Source organism: Triticum aestivum, chromosome 7B (assembly GCF_018294505.1).
Source record: "Triticum aestivum cultivar Chinese Spring chromosome 7B, IWGSC CS RefSeq v2.1, whole genome shotgun sequence".
Lineage (NCBI taxonomy): Eukaryota > Viridiplantae > Streptophyta > Magnoliopsida > Poales > Poaceae > Triticum > Triticum aestivum.
Window position 1 is genome coordinate 652,321,561 of NC_057813.1, and position 17,214 is coordinate 652,338,774.

The 17,214-nt window shown below is 45.5% G+C and overlaps 1 long non-coding RNA gene across 1 annotated transcript; it reads right to left on the bottom strand.

The window, feature by feature from the left end:
* Positions 1 to 1,476: 1,476 nt before the first annotated feature.
* LOC123155802 (uncharacterized) lies at positions 1,477 to 2,533 on the bottom strand. The gene is made up of 3 exons (XR_006477635.1): positions 2,311 to 2,533; positions 2,006 to 2,225; positions 1,477 to 1,536 (listed from the first exon to the last, which is right to left on the bottom strand). It is a non-coding gene; the product is annotated as an uncharacterized lncRNA (long non-coding RNA).
* Positions 2,534 to 17,214: the final 14,681 nt, after the last annotated feature.

Below are 17,214 nucleotides of genomic sequence, written 5' to 3' on the forward strand. Positions count from 1 at the left end.
GCGCGCCTTTTGCCGCGCCTGTTGGAGATGCTCTGAAAACCGCATTGGTGGGCAGAGTAAGCCGAGAGATGGAGAGGTCAACAACCCTAGACGCGACAAAACTAGAGGTGCTGATGGAGATGAGTATGATCTAAGGGAGGGCTTGGAGATGAGGAGGGAGCAGAACTGTAACGACCAAATCTCGAAGGATTTGAGTCTCTGTGCTTACCGTGCTAGTCCCTGGATCGAACTCGCTAGCACACACAGTATAGATGAATACCAGAATAGCAAGTGCATCATTTATTACATCGTATGATCCAGAATATATAAAATAAAACAATCTGCATAGCACTTGGCTAGCTTTATTCAATCAAACAGCGGAAATGTAGCAGCAAATAACGATGAGTCCCATCATAGCCCACTGGTGATGCTGAGTGCAGACTCGCGACCCTAACGGTACCTTACTCTTCGTCTAAATATCCTGCAACATGAGACGTTGCAGCCATATAGGTCAATACTTTGAATGTATTGGCAAGTTACACAGGAGTAATAATATAGCAGACCTACATGTATATGCATAGCACAACAAAAGGAAGGCTTGAGGGTTTATTTTTGCAGAAAGCTGATTTTGTCCTCATAACTACTTATTAGTCAAATTTTTATTTAGTTCTTTTATTACTACAATTAAATACACAAGGTTGAGTTGGCAAAATCAACTCCAACCTACCCTTTATTAAGTTGCCCACAAATATTATTAAGTGTCACATCTGTCAAGATCATCCAACAACTATAATGGCATAGTGGCTCAAATTTACCCATAACCGGGGGCACGGCTAATCATGATTAGTTTTAATACTCTGCAGAGTTTAGTACGCTTTACCCACTGGACCCAATCCGAAGATTGAGACGAAGTCTTTCAGAAGAGGTTCCCTTAACCACCTGACGGCCACATCCCACCTACATAAGCTACATCTGTCGACACTGTCTGGGCAAGGGTTCCAACAACTGATCAACTAAGCCAGAGCCCATATAGCCAGTGGCCGCACATGGAAGCTACTAGTCACTAAGTCTGTATGATCTTTTTGAACCTGGGCGGCATTCCACTTAGGGTGCACTCTCATGGGCGCAAGGCGTTAGAAAAGGTGCAAGACCCCATGATGCCTTCCCTCAACACCAAGCAATACCACTTCCGCCCAGAGGTGAGTTAAATCCTGAGTTACTACTCAATTGTTATATATATATATATATATATATATATATATATATATATATATATATATATATATATAATCCTCACATACACTCAATGTATACACGAACCACCCCCGTCTACAAAGCATAGCAAACTACAACTACCACGAATTGCAAAAGACGGGAAGATAGCTCAACAGCATATAGCAAAATAATATAGTAATCCTATACATGCAGATATTTATAGTGTGAGATAACTACATGCATAGAAAATAATAGGTAAAGGATGATCAACATGTAACTTGCCTTGGTTCTGGTTCAGAAAGTCACACTCCTGACAATAGTTCGCGTCGCACTCCGGACAATCTACACGTTTCACACAATTCAACAAATCAATCACCGGAACACGAAAAGAACCAAAACAAAACCAACAGCAAGAAAAATCAATTTTAAAACTCAACAACAGAAGCTTAACAGAACCTAAATTGCACTACGATCACAACACAAAAAGAAACACTCGAATCCGATAAACGGTTTGAGAGATACGGCCTCCGGAAGATTTAATTCAAATTCGAACGAATTCAAATTTGAACAGTGCAAACATGTGCAAAGTTGGTACTATGATAAAGTGCTGGTTTTTGTGAGATCAAAGGAAAAAGAATTACCTAATTTGGGTATACAGATTAGGAGTTATAGCTAATGGAAGTTTTAGTTGCAAAACTAAAAAAAAAACCAACAGAAAACTCCTGGCTGGAAATTACTGTAGCGACGCTGTAGCGGTTGTCACGTGGCAGCACGTGATTGGCTGGAATATCTCCTGTGCGCGCGTGCTCACCGTGTACAGAGGAAAACGGCGGCGGCGGTCGGCGTCGGCGGTGGCGCGTCTCCGGCGAGTCTCTGGTGAAGGCGAGGTGACGGATGGGTGCGGCGGTGAGTGGCGGAGGTGGTGGTGGTGTTCAATGGCGACGGGGCTCCCTCGAGCGGCGGTGGCGAGCTCCTGAACTCCGGCGTGCTCCGGCGAAGTCGGGCGTCGGTGGCGGCGTCGTCCTGGTGCGCTGCAGGTTAACCCGAGGTGTCAAACGAGTGCGGCGTCGAGAGGGGGTTCGAACGGTGACAAGTGGAGCGGCCGGGCGTCCTTACGGCGGTGGATTCGGACGGTCAACGACGGCGGCGGCTGAAGCTCCTCCGTGAGATCCGATTTGCCCCAGGGAGGCGTGTGGACGAGGGGAAAACGGGGAAGCGACCTCCGTAGGGTTTCCCCTAGGGTAATTACCCGATCCAGGAGTCCCAGGGGTGGACGGGGCGAACAGGGCGCCGGATCGATCCGGGCTCGGCCACGGTTGCGCGTGCGGTGCGGCGCTGATTCGTCCGACCGGAGCTAGGAGATGAGCAGCGATGCGGGACCCGCTGTCAGCGGCTGAAGGCGAGGTGGATCGGGCGCGGGTGACGCTGCTGCGTACCGCTTCGCGGGAAGTGGGCTGCGGGGCTGGCGGATGGCTGCCGCGGTTGCTGGGCCGCGCGGTGCGTTGCGCTGCGGTTTTTTTTTTAAGAACACATAACTGCTACAGCAGTTAAACTAAAAATAAAAACAACATAATAAAACTAAACAAAAATACATATACACAGAGTAAAATATATACTACTAATATAAACTACAGGAACACTAGTTCCTCACCTAATGCAATTTTGGAAAATCATTTTTATGCAATAGGCCACACAAACAGCAACAAAACACTCAAATAAAATACTTTGGTGACTAATAAAAATACCAGAACATATCAGATGAACTGGAAATAATATTCTTGACATTATGAACATTTTTAAACAGGGGAGAAGTCATGTTATCTCCACTCCAATAAATTGCCCTTAGTTGCATAATGAAAAGAATATTGCAGAAGAGCAAATAATGCATGGAAAATATGATATGCATATGTATGATCTAATAACATCCTAATTTAGGAAAATTGTGATGTTACAAGAACCTAAGGGACAAGCTGATAGATACAAATCTTGACTGTCAAGGACAGAGCGGAGGCTTAGCTATGTGGTGGAGAGAGCATCTTCAAGTTACAGTGAGACCATGGTGTCAATATTTTGTGGATGCGGAAGTAATCTGGGAAGGTAAGACCTGCAGAATCACTGGATTCTACGATGAACCTGATGTTGAGCATAGGAAGAAATCTTGGGATGCAATCTTGGGATGCAATCCGATATTTGAGAAGACAAGACGAGTTACCATGGCTATGTCTTGGAGATTTTAACGAAGCATTGCTACAAACTGAGAAAATGGGAGGCAACCCAAGAAGTTTCATGCAAATGGAAGACTTTCGAGATTGGATGGCTGACTGCGGCCTTGCTGACTTGGGTTTCTCCAGCTATCCCTATACGTGGGACAAAAAAAGTCAAGGGAATGATAATATCCAGGTTCGTCTTGATCGTGCCACATGCAATGACAAGTTTCTAGCTATGTTTCCGGATACCCATGTCCAACACATAGTCATGGAGGAGTCAGATCATGTTGCACTGGTGGTGCATGTTCTAGAGACTGCTCCAGAACGGGACCAACGCGGCCCTCGACAATTCAAGTATGAAGAGGCGTGGACACGGCATGAACTGTATGAGCCGATGGTAGCGAAAAAGTGGGCTGAAGCGGACTCGGGGGGTGTGGGAATCATAGCGACCTGTAGCTGGTTGGCAAACTTTCAGCAAGTATGCAAGAGTGGGGACGGGTAGTGTCACGCCCAATATGCGACCCTATCCAAAAGGAACTCGAAGGTCCCACCAAGGATAGACCCGCATATTGAAACGCTTTTGCAAGGTGGATATCATTACATCAACATTACATAATAGATGGGGATACATACATAAGGCATACAATACCACACGAATACATCATCACAATACATAAGAGCAACATCCGACTACGGATGAAACATAAACAGAAACTCAAACGACATCCACCCTGCTAGCCCGGGCTGCCGACCTGGAACCTATCCCCTGATCAAAGAAGCAGAAGAACAACTCAACGCAAGCAAGCATCACTCTCGCGTCATGATCATCGCATAACCTGTACCTGCAACTATTGTTGTAGTAAACTGTGAGCCACGAGGACTCAGCAATCCCATTACCATGGGTATCAAGACTAGCAAAGCTTAATGGGAAAGGAAGGGGTAAAGTGGTGAGGTTGCAGCAGCGACTAAGCATATATGGTGGCTAACATACGCAAATAAGAGCGAGAAGAGAAGCAAAGGAACGGTCATCAACTAGCAATGATCAAGAAGTGATCCTGAACTCCTACTTACGTCAAACATAACCCAGAAACCGTGTTCACTTCCCGGACTCCACCGAAAAGAGACCATCACGGCTACACACGCGGTTGATGCGTTTTAATTCGGATCTGGTGTCAAGTTATCTACAACCGGACATTAACAAATTCCCGTCTGCCTATAACCGCAGGCACGGCTTTCGAAAGATTATACCCTGCAGGGGTGTCCCAACTTAGCCCATGACAAGCTCTCGCGATCAACGAAGGAATAGACCTTCTCCCAGGAAGACCCGATCAGACTCGGAATCCCGGTTTACAAGACATTTCGACAATGGTAAAACAAGACCAGCAAGACCGCCCGATGCGCCGACAATCCCGATAGGAGCTGCACATATCTCGTTCTCAGGGCAACACCGGATGAACACTACGTACAACTAAAACTAGCCCTCGAGTTTCCCCAAGGTAGCGCTGCAAGTGGCTCTGGTTCGGACCAACACTTAGACAAGCACTGGCCCGGGGGGGCTGTAATAAAGATGACCCTTGGGTTAATTACTCCCAAGGGAAATATAGGTGGTGGTGAGGCAAATGGTAAAACCAATGTTGGGCCTTGCTGGAGGAGTTTTATTCAAAGCGAACTGTCAAGGGGGTCCCATAAATCACCCGACCGCGTAAGGAACGCAAAATCCGGGAACATAACACCGGTATGACGGAAACTAGGGCGGCAAGAGTGGAACAAAACACCAGGCATAAGGCCGAGCCTTCTACCCTTTACCAAGTATATAGATGCATTAATAATAATATAAGAGATATTGTGATATCCCAACCAAAATCCTGTCCACCATGGAGAAATCTTCAACTTCACCTGCAACTAGCAACGCTATATGAGGGGCTGAGCAAAGCGGTAACATAGCCAAACAACGGTTTGCATAGGAAAGGTATCAAAGGTTAGAGGTTCATGGCAACATGGGATGGCTCGACAAACAGATGATAGGTAGCGCAGCAAAGCGATAGAACGAAGCAACTAGCATAGCAATGATAGTAGTGAGATCCAGGGTAGCGGTCATCTTGCCTAAAATCCCGCTAGGAAGAAGAACGAGTCCATGAAGAAGACAAGCGGAAGTAGTCGAACGAATCCTCACAATCGCAACATTACCGGAACTAAGAAGCAACACCTGAAAGAAACAAACAACATGGTAAACGCACAATCATAAACATGGCATGATGCACAAATCAAGTATGATGCATGTCCGGTTTAAAGAGGCATGGCATGGCAATATGCACAAACAACATTACAAGTTAAGTGGAGCTCAATATGCAACGAGTTGCATATTGACAAAACACCACATGGACATATTTAGTTTAATCTCGATTAAGCTACCAAACAATATTAAATGTTGTTAAACAGGGCAAGAGGTGAAGCATAAGTAAACTAATTATCTAGGCAAGTTTAAATGAGGCCGGAACAACAAACAACAATTCCGGTAATCCCCACATGTCATTTAGCAATTTTAAAGCAAACAACAATTTAAGCATTTTAATTGTTGTTATCATGATGCAGATGACATGTGCAAGTTTTATGCAATTTTATGAAAATGTTGACATGAGCATGTTATGAAGCATTTGTCATCGTGGTGGAACGAAAGAGGTGCCACGGCAACGATAACGAAAATGGTGCCACGGCAACATTCCGATGATCCGATAACTCATTGAGATATCGGTGCAAAAGAGCCAGTGTGCGGATGTGCGGAACATGCAAAAGATGGTGGGGTGATCCCTGCTACCGGGTTCCCACGGGTCAACGGCATGGCAAACAAGGAGGAGCGTGCAAGGATCAATTGGACATGGTGCAAACATACGGTTCAACTCATTAAACACACAAGCATTCATTCACGGGTGGTCATCTCGGGGTTATACCTTCGAATCATGCATTTCGGGGCGGTTCAAAAACGTCGAGGGAAGTAGTCGTTCACGGGTCGTAGGGGAAGTAGTCATTCACGGGTCATAGGGGAAGTAGTCGTACACGTTTCGTAGTTGTACACACGCCGTAGATGTTCGAGGTCACGTCAAGGAACTTGACGTCCACGGGGTCTTCAAGGTCGACGGTAGTGGAAGTAGTGGTACACGGTGACGGTAGTCATACACGAGTTGTAGTCGAACTTGACGGAGCCAACGTCCTCGAGGGTAGTCGTGGTACTTGGGGTCTTCGGACTTGCCGGTCTCGGTCTTGGCCATGGTACAGTGGCTCCATGAACACAACAGGGCAAGATGGATGCCAGGCAAGGGCAGCAACGGGTCAGAACGCTTGACCGTAACCGAAGTCAACAGTGCTCGAGGGCAGGGGCGCTCGGGGCAGTGGTGTGCAGGACGCAGGGGCGGCTGGTCAGCAGGGCAAGGACGACGGCGATCTAGGTCACTGGAGCGGTTGGGCAGGAGGCGCGAAGAGCAGCAGGCGCGTGCAAGGCGAAATAGGAGAGGTCGCCGGCAGGGTAGGAGAGCAAGGGGAACACATGCTCCTGGTGGAGCTCATCGGCGACGGCTGTCACCGGCACGGCGCGGCAAGGTGCGGGTGGCGATGGAACTTGATGGCGAGGCGGAGGACGAACACGAGCCGTGGGTGATCGTGGCTGATGGAGGCCGACGAGGCAGGGGCGACGGGAGCCGGCGGGGACGCGGGGTCGCGCGCTCGATGCGGGAGGTTGTTGGTGCGCGGATGAAGCAGCAGCGGGCAACGGCGGGCATGGGAGGCGCCCTTGTGTGCGCCCGTGGCATCGAGCACGGGAGGAGAGGCGGACGGGGTCCTGCGACGTGCGGCTCTGGCCGCTCGATGTAGGGGCGCAGCAGGGGCCGATGCAGGTCGTGAGGTCCGGGGTGGGCGGCGGAGCCGCGGGGCTCGGCGCGGGTCCTCGAGGCGCTGGCGGAAGGAGGCGGCGACGGGGTCGCTAGGCGGACGGCGAGATCGTCAGGACGGCGGCGCGCGGGACATGGCAGCGGGGTGGCGGGATAGGACGAAGGAGCACGACCAGGAGGGGATCGGGAGGGCTCGCGACGGAGGAGCTCTCGCTCCCTGCGCTGGCTGTGTGCGAGAGGCGACGGTCAAGAGGGAGATGGGGATCGAGAGGAGAGATGAGGGTCGGGCTAGGGTTATGGAGTTGGGGCCGGCTGGGCCTAATGAGGTGGGCTGGAGCTGTCGGCTAGGCTTGGTTGGGCTACGGGTGAGGGAAAAGGCCCAAGTGGCTGCACTGGGAGGGCTTTCCCTTTTCTTCTTAATTCTGTAAATTTGGAATTCACAGCTGAAGAAAATGAAAAGGCCAGGGAGGTAGGAGATGAATTTAGCAGATATAAGAGTATCCTCATGCTCATGGAATTATACTCTATTTGATAAAATTCCTTTGGACATTTTTAGAGGTAGAAAAATAATGCAAGTTTGAATTAAATTCAAACTTGAGCCATTTTTGAACCCAACCAAAACAACTCCAAAAAGGATGATATTTGACAGAGAGGTATAAGGCATGGAGTAAGATCATCAGGAAATAAATGAACATTAAAGGAGAAGGGAGAAATGGCACTAGCAAAAATAAAGGAATAAGAAGGAAGAAGGAGGTGATGATACATGGGCATGGCTTGAGAGAAGAGACAACAAGGACTGATGCACACACAACAATACACCAATATGAAGAATGCAACCCACATGATGATCATGATGCAATAAATGACAAGAGGCATAATGCAACATAACAAGTGAAATGAGCATGGTGCAAGAAGCAAACACACGACAAGGCACTCAACATGATCATGGCATAAACATGTAGAATACAATATGCAAAACAATTATGATAATGCAACAAACAAAAATAAACACACGACAACAACTAAGATAAATGGAAGGCAACTGGAGCATCGGTCTCGGGGCGTTACAACACTCCACCACTACGAGAGGATCTCGTCCCGAGATCTAGGATGGCACCGGAGAGAAAATAGAAAGGAAGAGAAGAGGTAAAACTAAGTTGCTTCTTCAACAAATGAGTGAAACCACGAACCTTGAGAGGTTGAACAAATTGAAAGAAAGAGTACAATAGAGATGAACGAGATTGCAAACAATCCATTAGAAAAGAGGAACAAGGAACATTACGAGAACTTGAAGGTTGCAAAGACATGAATCAAGAGTTTAATGGACAAGAAGGAATTGAAACCACTCTGGTTGAAACCGAGATAAGAATGAATAAGAATGATATAATTTTGACAGCACTCCGACTGTAAATGGAAGAAATTGAACATGAACTTGACAAGATGAGAGGATACTTGATGAAATCAACAACACACTGCCTCCAGAACTATTGAAGGAATGGCACAAGGGGTAAGAAAGATTTCAGATAGCACTCCGGTTGAAACGATAGGCAAAACTTGATAAGATGAAAGAGCTTGAAGAGATGACACAACACTCCGGTTAAATGGAGAAGCAAGGAGAAGAACATGATCCTCAATTCGAGAAGATGAGAGAAAAGAGCAACATCACAATGCCTCCGAAAGAAAGAATAGAAGATAGATCATTGGAATAACAGAATGGAGAAGAAAATGCCAACTTGTACCACAAATCAGCTTGGAAAGCATCCTAGCAAAGAAGAATAGAACGTAGTTGTTGGAAAACCAACAACGAAACGAATAAACTTGTAGTGGGCTTATGGAAACATCTCAACGCTTGAAGTGAAATTCTGCCACTAACGAAAAACAATTGCTTGTTTGAGAGCAACGAAGAGATGAAAACTTCTTTCATCGAGAGGATAGGATGAAAACTTGGATCAATGATAAGCACCACAAATAGCAACATTCCCAATGGAAGGCTTTAGGTGAAATATAACCCAAGATAACTCCAACAAAGAGATTGATGGATTTAAAATACCTCATTCTTGATAACAATATGAATCATGAACCTTGAAGGAAATTGTCAAGAGTGACATAACACCACCACAAAAGATAAGGTAGAAAGAATTGCACTTCAGAATGCAAGATGAAGAATGCTTGAACTCCTCAAAACAAAACATGTGTTGAGCACCATGTTTATTTTAGAGTGTAGCTTGGCGGATCATCACCTCGAGAGAAATCTTGAAGAACAATTGAAGAATGAAAAGAATGCTTGACGAACCACCATGTAGATCTTCCATGAAGAACTCCGGTAATAAAAAGGATGATAGAAAGAAAGAGAAGTTGAAAACACAAGGTGAAACCTTGCAATGATTTAGATGGAGCTTTGCGATGATATAACCAAGAGAACTTGGAACTCCGGAAAGAAAAGATGAATACTAGAACCGAGAATTACTTCATCATGAACAATCTTCGGAAGAAGGAATTAATCACTTGGATGAAACAAGAATAAGAATTATGTCATGCCTATCCTTCACCAATTTAAATTGATGACAAGCAACGGATTTGGCATACTACTTATTCTCGTAGAAAGGATGGATTAAGAGAGATATAGCGCAAACTTGAGAAGGTATTGATGGAACCACCGGTTGGATTTGTTAACAATGAATGAATGTATATGATAACAAAGGAAGAGGAATCTTGAACGAACCACCGTAAGAATTGAAAATGAACGAAGAAAAGATAAAGAAACACCGGGAAGAATTGGAAAACGAATGAAGATACTTGAGGGGATTTAGATACATGAGAACAAAGAAATCATGAACTGATTAGAAGGTATTTGAATGATGCACCGGTTAGATTTGGAGAACAAGAGTTGAAGGTTGAGAATGAGTAATATTCAGAAATGATGGCATTCGGATTATCAAGAAAGGAAGCAACTCCTGAAATGCATCAGATGGTTGAAAAGAATTCTCACAATCGAAAACAATTATGAGAGGATGACATAAACTAGAACTATGAATCTTCAAGAGAACGGACCAAGATTTAAGAGAAATCCTTCTTCGGTCTTCAAGATCCGAGAATGACAACGAAGAACACCACCAAGAATTGTTGAGATACTCCGGGATGAAAATTAGAAAGGTTGAACCAACGATGAAAGAATTTGAAAGATCTTGGAGAAGGACATATGACTTATGATAAATCATTCTTGCGTCAAACTTCGAAAAGAATTTGGGAATAACTCCGGAATAATTAGAAGAGTCAGGTAAGATCCTGGGAAAAAACCTGTGGGTTAGGGCCCACTCAAAAGAAAACACCATTGAATGATTTTAAAGAGAGATTGCACCGGTTGAATTAAATAGCTTGAATGAGATAACAATCTTGAAATATCTTGAACAGATTAGGAATGATAACACGAATCTTCCGAGATATCTTCAGCACACTGGAACAAATGGAAAGCGAGAGGTGAATGATTAAGAGATACACCGGCATGAAAAAGCATGTGACACGAGGGAAAGAAAATGATCAACACTGAAAGCTTGATTTAAATCCACCGGAGAAGAAACAACAATGAAGGACGATGAACTTGAAACTCCGTTAGTATCTTCGTGAGAATCACCAGATAGGAACATTGATTGAAAAGAGTGAACAGACTTCACATGAATAAATGGATACTTGATTAAGAAATCTGGGTCCTTGAAGAAAAAGGGTGGGAGGGCGGGAAAACAAAGGCAACTTGGGTACGGATGAAACGAACAACGTTGGGAAACTGAGAGATGATCTTGCGAATGTTGAAATGATCGGATCCACTTGAAAAGAAGCACACCGGTTGGAAAGAATTAACATGACAAACTCGATGATCAAAAGGATTAGCACTCCCATAGCAATATGAGAACACCATTTAGGAAAGGTATGGATTCAACATTTGACTTCGAAGCAACTCGAATACCACAAATAAAACAAAACAAAGGATTGGCTTACAGAATAAGCCGGAACAAACATATGATAGAGATTCTGTCCGAAGTTTTCGTGGTGGGGCCCACACGGGCTCGAGTGTACAGCACCATCATGTACAAGGCAGTGCACATGACATACGAAGTGTCCCCGAACCAGCATAGCCAAGGGTTCTTTAAGACACAACGAGACCACTGTAAAAACGACCGTGGAAAGGCGGACCACTAGACGTCAAACCCCAATCTCATATCATGCATCTGTCGAAAAGATATTCTAGGAGCTACTTGAATTCCCACCTATAAAACTCCCGAAACTTTCTGGTTATGCAATCTGGTGTTGGGGATACAGGGGAAGCAATATATCTCACCCAAACTAACAATCCCTACATCCAGCTGTATCCATCCGTCAACACATAACCAAGAAACCTTCGGAAATCGTGTACCTCAACCTTCGAAAAGCATCCGTTATACGAGTTATGGCAATACTCCCGAACTCCCCAGTACTGGGTGACGTCGAGGTTATCTCACCAACAACTGCATAAAAGAGATTTTCGATGTCGGCAAAACTCAGGTATTCCATAACTGCAACGATAAAATTGTGACGACAACACCTCAGAGCTCAACTCCCCGGGTCAATGCCACATAAATAGATAGGAGGCACCAAGAACAATGTTCTCGTCACAAAACCATCGGAACGATTCCAAGATACCCGCGTGATCCTAAAAAAAATTTAGTGAAATTTGAGGAGAGGAAAGACAAAACATCTACGTCAGGAGTCCTCACCAGAGCGACGAAGGGGGCTGAGGAGTAAAAAGAATCCTACTCTCCGATATTTATAATCCTAAGACTCAAAATAGTTTTCTTCTAGACTCAACAACGGCCAACAAACAAGGGGGCTCCTATGGTCGGTCGAGGCTCTGATTACCAACTTGTCACGCCCAATATGCGACCCTATCCAAAAGGAACTCGAAGGTCCCACCAAGGATAGACCCGCATATTGAAATGCTTTTGCAAGGTGGATATCATTACATCAACATTACATAATAGATGGGGATACATACATAAGGCATACAATACCACACGAATACATCATCACAATACATAAGAGCAACATCCGACTACGGATGAAACATAAACAGAAACTCAAACGACATCCACCCTGCTAGCCCAGGCTGCCGACCTGGAACCTATCCCCTGATCAAAGAAGCAGAAGAACAACTCAATGCAAGCAAGCATCGCTCTCGCGTCATGATCATCGCATAACCTGTACCTACAACTGTTGTTGTAGTAAACTGTGAGCCACGAGGACTCAGCAATCCCATTACCATGAGTATCAAGACTAGCAAAGCTTAATGGGAAAAGGAAGGGGTAAAGTGGTGAGGTTGCAGCAGCGACTAAGCATATATGGTGGCTAACATACGCAAATAAGAGCGAGAAGAGAAGCAAAGGAATGATCGTCAACTAGCAATGATCAAGAAGTGATCCTGAACTCCTACTTACGTCAAACATAACCCAGAAACCGTGTTCACTTCCCGGACTCCGCCGAACAAAGACCATCACGGCTACACACGCGGTTGATGCGTTTTAATTCGGATCTGGTGTCAAGTTATCTACAACCGTACATTAACAAATTCACATCTGCCTATAACCGCAGGCACGGCTTTCGAAAGATTATACCCTGCAGGGGTGTCCCAACTTAGCCCATGACAAGCTCTCGCGATCAACGAAGGAATAGACCTTCTCCCAGGAAGACCCGACCAGACTCGGAATCCCGGTTTAGAAGACATTTCGACAATGGTAAAACAAGACCAGCAAGACCGCTCGATGCGCCGACAATCCCGATAGGAGCTGCACATATCTCGTTCTCAGGGCAACACCGGATGAACACTACGTACAACTAAAACCAGCCCTCGAGTTTCCCCGAGGTGGCGCTGCAAGTGGCTCTGGCTCGGACCAACACTTAGACAAGCACTGGCCCGGGGGGGGGGGGCTGTAATAAAGATGACCCTTGGGTTAATTACTCCCAAGGGAAATATAGGTGGTGGTGAGGCAAATGGTAAAACCAATGTTGGGCCTTGCTGGAGGAGTTTTATTCAAAGCGAACTGTCAAGGGGGTCCCATAAATCACCCGACCGCGTAAGGAACGCAAAATCCGGGAACATAACACCAGTATGATGGAAACTAGGGCGGCAAGAGTGGAACAAAACACCAGGCATAAGGCCGAGCCTTCCACCCTTTACCAAGTATATAGATGCATTAATAATAATATAAGAGATATTGTGATATCCCAACCAAAATCCTGTCCACCATGGAGAAATCTTCAACTTCACCTGCAACTAGCAACACTATAAGAGGGGCTGAGCAAAGCGGTAACATAGCCAAACAACGGTTTGCATAGGAAAGGTATCAAAGGTTAGAGGTTCATGGCAACATGGGATGGCTCGACAAACAGATGATAGGTAGCGCAGCAAAGCGATAGAACGAAGCAACTAGCATAGCAATGATAGTAGTGAGATCCAGGGTAGCGGTCATCTTGCCTGAAATCCCGCTAGGAAGAAGAACGAGTCCATGAAGAAGACAAGCGGAAGTAGTAGAACGAATCCTCACAATCGCAACATTACCGGAACTAAGAAGCAACACCGGAAAGAAACAAACAACATGGTAAACGCACAATCATAAAGATGGCATGTGTTGGGGAACGTAGTAATTTCAAAAAAATTCCTACGCACACGCAAGATCATGGTGATGGCATAGCAACGAGAGGGGAGAGTGTAGTCCATGTACCCTCGTAGACTGTAAGTGGAAGCATTATAACAATGCGGTTGATGTAGTCGTACGTCTTCACGATCCGACCGATCCAAGTACCGAACGTACGGCACCTCCGAGTTCAGCACACGTTCAGCTCGATGACGATCCCCGGGCTCCGATCCAGCAAAGCTTCGGGGATGAGTTCCGTCAGCACGACGGCGTGGTGACGATGATGATGTTCTACCGGCGCAGGGCTTCGCCTAAACTCCGCGACGATATGACCGAGGTGGAATATGGTGGAGGGGGGCACCGCACACGGCTAAGGAACGATCCGTAGATCAACTTGTGTGTCTATGGGGTGCCCCCTGCCCCCGTATATAAAGGAGGGAGGGGGAGGCCGGCCGGCCCTTGTTGGGCGCGCCAGGAGGAGGAGTCCTCCTCCTAGTAGGAGTAGGACTCCTCCTTTCCTACTCCTACTAGGAGGGGAAGGAAGGGGGAGAGGAGGGGAAGGAAAGAGGGGGGCGCCGCCCCCCCTCCTAGTCCAATTCGGACCAGAGGGAGAGGGGGCGCGCGGCCCTTCCTGGCCGCCCCTCTCTCTTCCCACCAAGGCCCATGTGGCCCATTAACTCTCCGGGGGGGGGGTTCCGGTAACCCTCCGGCACTCCGGTTTTCTCCGAAATCACCCGGAACACTTCCGGTGTCCGAATATAGTCGTCCAATATATCAATCTTTATGTCTCGACCATTTCGAGACTCCTCGTCATGTCCGTGATCACATCCGGGACTCCGAACAAACTTCGGTACATCAAAACTTGTAAACTCATAATAAAACTGTCATCGTAACGTTAAGCGTGCGGACCCTACGGGTTCGAGAACTATGTAGACATGACCTAGAACTATTCTCGGTCAATAACCAATAGCGGAACCTGGATGCCCATATTGGTTCCTACATATTCTACGAAGATCTTTATCGGTCAAACCGCATAACAACATACGTTGTTCCCTTTGTCATCGGTATGTTACTTGCCCGAGATTTGATCGTCGGTATCCAATACCTAGTTCAATCTCGTTACCGGCAAGTCTCTTTACTCGTTCTGTAACACATCATCTTATAACTAACTCATTAGTTACAATGCTTGCAAGGCTTAGGTGATGAGTATTACCGAGAGGGCCCAGAGATACCTCTCCGACAATCGGAGTGACAAAACCTAATCTCGAATTATGCCAACCCAACATGTACCTTCGGAAACACCTGTAGAGCACCTTTATAATCACCCAGTTACGTTGTGACGTTTGGTAGCACACAAAGTGTTCTTCCGGTAAACGGGAGTTGCACAATCTCATAGTTGCAGGAACTTTGTATAAGTCATGAAGAAAGCAATAGCAACATACTAAACGATCAAGTGCTAGGCTAACGGAATGGGTCATGTCAATCACATCATTCTCCTAATGATGTGATCCCATTAATCAAATGACAACACATGTCTATGGTTAGGAAACATAACCATCTTTGATTAATGAGCTAGTCAAGTAGAGGCATACTAGTGACTTTATGTTTGTCTATGTATTCACACGTGTATCATGTTTCCGGTTAATACAATTCTAGCATGAATAATAAACATTTATCATGATATGAGGAAATAAATAATAACTTTATTATTGCCTCTAGGGCATATTTCCTTCAGTCTCCCACTTGCACTAGAGTCAATAATCTAGATTACATAGTAATGATTCTAACACCCATGGAGTCTTGGTGCTGATCATGTTTTGCTCGTGAGAGAGGCTTAGTCAACGGGTCTGCAACATTCAGATCCGTATGTATCTTGCAAATCTCTATGTCTCCCACTTGGACTTGGTCCCGAATGGAATTGAAGCGTCTCTTGATGTGCTTGGTCCTCTTGTGAAATCTGGATTCCTTTGCCAAGGCAATTGCACCAGTATTGTCACAGAAGATCTTCATTGGTCCCGATGCACTAGGTATGACACCTAGATCGGAAATGAACTCCTTCATCCAGACTCCTTCATTTGCTGCTTCCGAAGCAGCTATGTACTCCGCTTCACATGTAGATCCCGCTACGACGCTTTGTTTAGAACTGCACCAACTTACAGCTCCACCGTTTAATAAAAACACGTATCCGGTTTGCGATTTAGAATCGTCCGGATCAGTGTCAAAGCTTGCATCGACGTAACCGTTTACGACTAGCTCTTTGTCACCTCCATATACGAGAAACATATCCTTAGTCCTTTTCAGGTATTTCAGGATGTTCTTGACCGCTGTCCAGTGATCCACTCCTGGATTACTTTGGTACCTTCCTGCCAAGCTTATTGCTAAGCATACGTCAGGTCTGGTACACAGCATTGCATACATGATAGAGCCTATGGCTGAAGCATAGGGAACATTTTTCATTTTCTCTCTATCTTCTGCTGTGGTCGGGCATTGAGTTTGACTCAACTTCACACCTTGTAGCACAGGCAAGAATCCTTTCTTTGCCTGATCCATTTTGAACTTTTTCAAAATTTTGTCAAGGTATGTGCTTTGTGAAAGTCCTATTAAGCGTCTTGATCTATCTCTATAGATCTTGATGCCCAATATGTAAGCAGCTTCACCGAGGTCTTTCATTGAAAAACTTTTATTCAAGTATCCTTTTATGCTATCCAGAAATTCTATATCATTTCCAATTAATAATATGTCATCTACATATAAAATTAGAAATGCTACAGAGCTCCCACTCACTTTCTTGTAAATACAGGCTTCTCCAAAAGTCTGTATAAAACCATATGCTTTGATCACACTATCAAAGCGTTTATTCCAACTCCGAGATGCTTGCACCAGTCCATAAATGGAACGCTGGAGCTTGCACACTTTGTCAGCACCTTTTGGATCAACAAAACCTTCCGGCTGCATCATATACAACTCTTCTTCTAGAAATCCATTCAAGAATGCAGTCTTGACATCCATTTGCCAAATTTCATAATCATGAAATGCAGCAATAGCTAACATGATTCGGACGGACTTAAGCATCGCTACGGGTGAGAAAGTCTCATCGTAGTCAACCCCTTGAACTTGTCGAAAACCTTTTGCAACAAGTCGAGCTTTATAGACAGTTATATTACCATCAGCGTCAGTCTTCTTCTTAAAGATCCATTTATTCTCAATGGCTTGCCGATCATCGGGCAAGTCAACCAAAGTCCATACTTTGTTTTCATACATGGATCCCAT